General features: G+C 34.9%; 1 pseudogene; it reads right to left on the bottom strand.

Annotated features, from left to right (window-relative positions):
• Positions 1–138: 138 nt before the first annotated feature.
• LOC107566035 (calpain-2 catalytic subunit-like) overlaps positions 139–7,566 on the bottom strand; it is a 12,695-nt pseudogene continuing 5,267 nt past the window's right edge.

Here is a 7,566-nt window from a genome sequence, read left to right on the forward strand (position 1 = left end):
CGTTTACCTGGTTGCGATGGCATGCAATTGCCTTTGCTTATGAAAGATTCAAATAAAATTTTGGTCGTTTTTGCTTAAATAGTGTTTTTTTCCCACAAAATATTTGTCATGATAAGCATGATAAGTTGTATTTAGTGTATAAAACTATGCGATAAAAGTCACAGTCATTGAGACCAAGAGCACGTTTTTTAGGCCTACACACACACACACAACACAATATATAGAGCTACTTTTGTTCTAGACAGAAATAAAAATCATACGCTACAGACATGTCACAGGATTTATTTACTTTTGCTTATAATTACATTTATTTTAAAAATAGAAAGACATAAAACAGTTATGTTTACACCCAACATATTTTTGTCATCTCTCATAGTAGTGATTCACTAGCCCTTCTATGAACTGTACAACAAAATAAGCCAACTAGCTAAACCACCATAACATGAATTCTATTACACTGCACAGGAACCTGGTTCTTTTGAACATATGAAGATGGTGATCAGTTTGATGGAGGTCTGAGTCTCCGGTAATTCCAGGGATGTCAATGTCTGTGCAGTGTATAAGAAACTATTCAGATCTCCACCCAGCTGTCCAAAATCCGCTGCTCCTTTTCCTCAAATCATGGAAAAATTCAGCCACTAGAGGGAGACAAAATACAGTTGTAGTGTCAATGGCCTGGGAAGCAGACTGTTGTTGACTCTGGATATATTTGGAAGAGCATCCTACCATACCTTTCTGATTTTTAACTAACAAACCTTTAGAGGCAGACCTGTTGTGAGCGCTGAGGTTGTTAATCGATGGCATATGCCACCTGTTTGCATAATTTCAAACTAGTTTTTAAATGATCATGTTAACAGTAGAATTTGTGGTGAAAAACTACATTACCCATGATGCTGTTCAAAAATCCCACCAATCAGAGTCACAATCAGCAAATGGAGCCAAATTAGTTTGCAAGAAAATGCCCTCTTACATGAAGCACCACAAATGACAACATTAAATACATAGTTTTCGATTTCACCATCGTCATTTGCAATGCTTCATGGGACTGTAGCTCGTTCCCTCATTAAAGCTGTTAAGTACACAGTCTTGGACCTTTGTCTTTTTGTCCAGTTTTTAAATACTTTTTTGCTTCAAATCAAAGTTGGTAAAGCCGTGATTCACCTCGTAGCTTGTTGGTTTGGTTCATGGCTTATAACGCTTTAGTGTGGGAAAAATGAATGGAAAAATACTTCCAGAACTAGTGCCGCTGAAAAAGTGGATAGGCACTAATGCACTCTATATAATATGTATACTGTCCTCAGTATGCACATTATCTGTATTGTACGGAAGCCCGTTTCCTCCATGGATTTACAAAAATAAAGGTAATTGGGACCCTTTACCTCACAATTCGGACTTTTTTTCTAAGAATTGAGAAATTCTCAGAAAACCCCCCCCTGAGAATTCCAAGATATAAACGAAAAACTGCAAGCTATAAAATGAGAATTGCAAGATTTCAACTCTCGATAACAAAATTGTGAGATGTAAACTCAGAATTCAGAGGGAAAAATAATCAGAAGTGCAAAAAAAGTTAATTTGGAATTGTGAGGAAAAAAGTCAACTGTGAGATAAAAAGCCACAATCATCTTTTTACAAAAAGTTTTTTTTTCAAATAGCACACCTTGTTGGCAGAGGCGATTCATCCGCCCACCAATGTGTGGTAGGGTTAGACAAACATTGCAAAAGACACTCATAAAATAACAGCTCCACTAGCGTAGGTAAATCGCGTAACAACTGCCTTTTAACGCAATCGACCCGAGTTCAAATCCGTCTTTTGCCGAACTCGTTCTTCTCCCTTTTCACATCACACTTCACATCGGAAAGGCGTTTATTTTCAATAAAAATGAAGGAAATAATCAAACCGTTTAAAATAACACGCCCTCACGGGTGTTTATCGTTTAAGATTAGGGTTAGGCGTAGGGAGGCCTTTATTGTCCCAAATCAGCATCCATTTAATAATTGAAATAAAAATTATAATTTACACTCATTATGTTATTATTACATATTGTTTTATAATGTACTACAATAGCGAGGTGCAGATATCTGGCACTATTTGCACTAAGTAGAATAAATAGCATCTAATTACTATTATTGCAAAGAAAATACTCCAGTTTTTACATTGTATAAATAGTGTACTTAGTGTAAATAGCATATCGCTAAAAATACTGATATTTTCACTTAATGTAAATAGCATTTATTGCTATCCGCTGCCCTTTTTTTTCAGTGGTGGAAATGTGCTGTCATAGTATTGTGCACTGAGCAGCCGTATGAAATACTTTATCCCACAATGCAATCCACTCAACTTGACCTTTCATTTCTAGTATGGTGAACCACATTTAAGTACAATCATGAAATAATTATTTTTTGACTTACAATTTGGTGAAAGATTTTTTTGTTTTACCCAAAATAGGATTAAAAAATGGAAATGTTAACTGAATGGGGGAAAAAAACGTCATAAACATGCCATTACTAGACTCTAGATTGTTCTAGAACCCTCAGTGCATGACGAACAGTGACACAAACCTCAAAAAAGTTCAGCTCTATTGTGCCAGTCTTGTCCTTGTCCAGCATTTTAAATGTTTCTGCAAATGAGAAATGTGGGTATGTAAATGCAGAATATCACATATCAGTCTTTATTCAAATGCGGTTGTTTATCGGACACTCACTGAACATGCTTTCAAGGTGCACAATACAGCCCACAAAGTTGTCAAAGTCGATGGTGAGATTGGTGTCGCTGTAGCGCGCGACCATGATCTGGTGTAGAGTGTTGTTCAGAGAGAAGCCTGTACAAACAACATGAGGGTGATTAAATGATAACCGATTTGTGATTTTTGTGTGAACTGTTCCTTTAAGACACAAGATCTGACCTGCTTTCCCTATGGCTTCTCTCATCTCCATAGAGCTCATTGTGCCGGACTTGTCCTTGTCATTTTTACAGAAGACGTCCTGACAAAACACAAACACAGGCGGACTGCAATGTTACATGATTTTTTAACAATCTGCCGCCTTCGAAGATGGACGGTACAAATAATGAAAATGACACCAGGATGAAAAAAAAGCATGAAAACATACCAGGTATTTTAGTCCAGAGAATCTTAAATTCAACCATGCCCAGTTTTCCACTGCCATCTTTCTGAGACACCAATAAAGGAAAGAATAGACTAGAATAGTGCCGAAATCAATCATCTAAACCAGTGGTTCCCAATCCTGGTCCTGGAAAATATCACATATCAGTCTTTATTCAAATGCGGTTGTTTATCGGACACTCACTGAACATGCTTTCAAGGCGCACAATACAGCCCACAAAGTTGTCAAAGTCGATGGTGAGATTGGTGTCGCTGTAGCGCGCGACCATGATCTGGTGTAGAGTGTTGTTCAGAGAGAAGCCTGTACAAACAACATGAGGGTGATTAAATGATAACCAATTTGTGATTTTTGTGTGAACTGTTCCTTTAAGACACAAGATCTGACCTGCTTTCCCTATGGCTTCTCTCATCTCCATAGAGCTCATTGTGCTGGACTTGTCCTTGTCATTTTTACAGAAGACGTCCTGACAAAACACAAACACAGGCGGACTGCAATGTTACATGATTTTTTAACAATCTGCCGCCTTCGAAGATGGACGGTACAAATAATGAAAATGACACCAGGATGAAAAAAAAGCATGAAAACATACCAGGTATTTTAGTCCAGAGAATCTTAAATTCAACCATGCCCAGTTTTCCACTGCCATCTTTCTGAGACACCAATAAAGGAAAGAATAGACTAGAATAGTGCCGAAATCAATCATCTAAACCAGTGGTTCCCAATCCTGGTCCTGGAGAACCCCCAACACTGCACATTTTAAATGTCTCCCTATTCAAACACACCTGATTTAACTCATCAGCTCATTAGTGAAGACTCCAAGACCTCAAATGTGAGTGTCAGACAAGAGAGACACCAAAAACTTGCAGTGTTGGGGGTTCTCCAGGACCAGGATTGGGAACCACTGATCTAAACTAATAATTTTTTATAAAACTGATGCATTTTAAAAACACCTTGTGCAGTTATTCAAAAGGATACATCCAGTAAGTTCACCATGTTGCGGCAAGTGTCCAAACTAAATCCGTCAGTTTGAATGTCTTTGCCTTAAAATAAAAATAAATGGTAAATAATTAAAATATTCAATTAATAAGAAACATGTAATCTACATGTAAATAAAACTTATTTATTTTTATTTTTATTGTTATATATATATATATATATTATTGATTAATTGATATTTATAAAATATTAAATTATTTACTATGTATTTTACATATTCAAGCAAAAATATGTTTATTTATAATTGTTGTTAAATATTGTTTTATTTGTTGATTTATTTATTCATATTATTTAATTATTTACTTAATATTTATTGTTATGTTTTGTTTTATTGATTGATAATACCTATAAAATATGATTTACATTATTTACTATATATTTTACAAATATATAATATAATATAATATAAAAAGAAATGAAATGAAAAAATGTATCAAAGAGCTTACGTTTAGTTATCACTTTGTTCAGGATATTTAGCAGCTCAAATGCTGAGATTTCAGCATCCTTGTGGAGAGAAAAAAAGATTGGATATGGTTTATAAATATTAAAATGAACAGAAATAGTATACTTGAATAATTATCCTGTAATACTCACTGCCCCAGCAAGCTGTCCAAACAGACTCTTGAACTGGCTATCAATATCACCCTCATTCACATTAATCTATGAAATAATACAATTGAAATAATGCATGTTTATGTCATAATACAGCATTATATTCATATTGGACGCATGGAGAAATTTACCTCAGGAATGTTGCACTCAACAGGGTCATCAAGCTCTCTAAAAACCAAACATATTTTAGTCAGAAGAAATAAACTTTCATTAGAACTGATCTAATTATTGTGGGCCAGTATTTATCCAGGAACTCACTGGAACTCTGCCTGTTTCTCAGAGAAGACGCGAACACAAAAGTCACCATCCTTGTTGGGCTCGAAGGTGGACGGTACGATGAGATACTCGCCGGGGGGCAGACAGAAATGAGAGCAAACCTCGCGCAGGTTGATGAAGGTCTCGGAACGGGCCGCTGAAGCATGCCGCTGGAAGAAGTTACGGTCCAGGTGGATGTTCCTCTGCCCGGCAAACTACAACAGAATATTTCAACAAGAAATTAGATTAATAATGCTCATTTCTGAGTAAATTATCCCTTTAAGAGCTGTGATGAACTGATGAAAACATTAGAGGATTTTGAGGTTGCGTTGCAAAAAACAGGTGATCGTGTGCTTCAGTATCTGCAGTCCATACCTCGTCAGGAACCTGTGGACGATAATAAGAGAGTTATATTTCATTTAATTGATTTACGTTTGTGAAATAATCAATTCTTATCACTTCTGATAGCTCTTGGCCAGAACAAGCAGGAAAGTGGATCAGATTTTCTGGCGATAGTCTAGTCTACTTCCAGACATGGTGTTAAGCTGCTCACCTCGTAGATGGCGAAGCCAATGGTGTGCATGTCCTCTCCGACTTTTCTCATTTTGCGGCGGTTCTTCTGGATCAGACCCACAACGAAGCTGCATCCCACTTCATTATCTGTCGGGTCGTCGTCCTGCTCCTCCAGCTTGATCAGAAACTGAGGGTTCATCCAGAACGAGTCTGCCAGGAACATAACGAAGGTCAAACACTTATGTTTTGCTGTAATACATAGTACTTTAACATATTAAACAAAGTTTGTTTTGTTTAGTATTTTGTTTGTTGTTGTTTTTTTGCTGTTTTTGTGCAGTATTCTTTTGTCTTGCTTTTTTGTATTATTTTTCTTTGCTTTTTTTGTTTTTGTTTAGTATTCTTTTTTGTTTTTTGTTGTTGTTTGTATAGTATTGTTTGGTTTTTTGCTGTTTGTTTAGCTTTTTATTGTTTTTAGTAGTCTTTTGTTGCTGTTGCTTTTTAGTATTTTTTTGCAGTTGTTTTAGTGTACTTTTGTTTTTGCTGTTGTATTTGTTCAATATTATTTTATTTTGTTTTTTGCAGTTGTTTTTGTTTTGTTTTGTTTCGCTTTTTATTGTTGTTTGGTATTCTTTTTTTGATGTCGCTTTTGTTTAGTTTTTTTTGCAGTTGTCTTTTAGTGTACTTTTGTTTTTTGCTGTTGTTTTTGTTAAGTATTATTTTGTTTTGTTTTTTGCTGTTGTTTTTGTTTAGTATTGTCATGTTCAGTTTAAGTTTTGTTTCCTTGGACTCTTACTTTGTATGTTTTTGTTTCGTTTGTCCCTTTGGATTTCATGCACTGGTTTATTTACATGTTTGCAGATTACTTTCACTTATTTCTAGTTCAAGTCATTGTTATTGTCCGTGTACTTAATCTAAACAATTTCCTCAGTTCATTGTCTAGTATTGTCTTTGTTAGATGCGCAAAGCTGTTGTTTTTATTTTCTCTCTGTGTGTTTTTGTATTAGAGCATTATTGTTAATTTTCTAAACAAAGTTAAAGCTGCAATTGGATCTGCATCTCCTCTTCCTTGCCTTGCCTACACTGTGACAAGTATCCTTTGTTTTGTTCTGTACTCTTGCTCAAATATTTAATAAAATATAATATAATGTAATATAATAAAGTATAATGTAATTATCAGGTAGTTGATTCAGTTCATTACTTGGGTAATTCCTGCAGCCTCCAGCAGTTGATCCTTTCCTCCAGTTGGCATCAAACTTGGACAGTGCCCACTTATTAATACTGTCGTCTGACAGAGCATCAGGGGTCAGATTACAGATCTCCACCCGTGAGTAATGATGCAGGAAATCAGAGAACGACATCCTGGGATGCAGAGAAACATCTTGTCAATGATCTTAAGAACACCTTAACTAAATTGTCAAAAAAAAAAAAAGCAAATAAAACATTTGCAGATTACCAGAACTCTCCATCTTCTGCTTTGCAGCTCAGTTTCTCACGGTCGCTGTCACTGATCTGGCGCCATTCTGATGACCTATAGACCAATCACATGACATTCAGTGAATTTCCTGGTCATTATTTAGCTGACCTGTTATTTTTGGCATGAGTAAAAAGCTTCTTTTGCATATATACACTACATCTAAAAAGTTTTTGGTTGGTAAGATTTTTAATGCTTTTGAAAGAAGACTCACCAAGGCTGCATTTTTTTAAACAAAATATAGTAAAAACGGTTATATTGTGAAATATTATTAGAATTGTTTTTATTTTACTAAAAGAGCAAAGCTGAATTTTCAGCATCATTACTTAAGCCTTCAGTGTCACATGATCCTTCAAGAATAATTCTAATATGCTGATCTGCTGCTCAAGAAACATTTCTTATCTTTAACAATATCGAAACTATGATACACTTTATTTATTTTTTTACGTAAACTTCAAAAGAACATTTATTTTAAATAGAAACCTTTGTAACATTATAAATGCTTTTACTGTCACTTTTGATCTATATATATATATATATATATATATATATTATTATTTTTTAAATCTATATACATAATTTTATATGAATTTAAT

The sequence above is a fragment of the Sinocyclocheilus grahami genome, unplaced genomic scaffold (genome assembly GCF_001515645.1).
Source record: "Sinocyclocheilus grahami isolate Dianchi unplaced genomic scaffold, SAMN03320097.WGS_v1.1 scaffold1042.1, whole genome shotgun sequence".
In the NCBI taxonomy this organism is placed as follows: domain Eukaryota; kingdom Metazoa; phylum Chordata; class Actinopteri; order Cypriniformes; family Cyprinidae; genus Sinocyclocheilus; species Sinocyclocheilus grahami.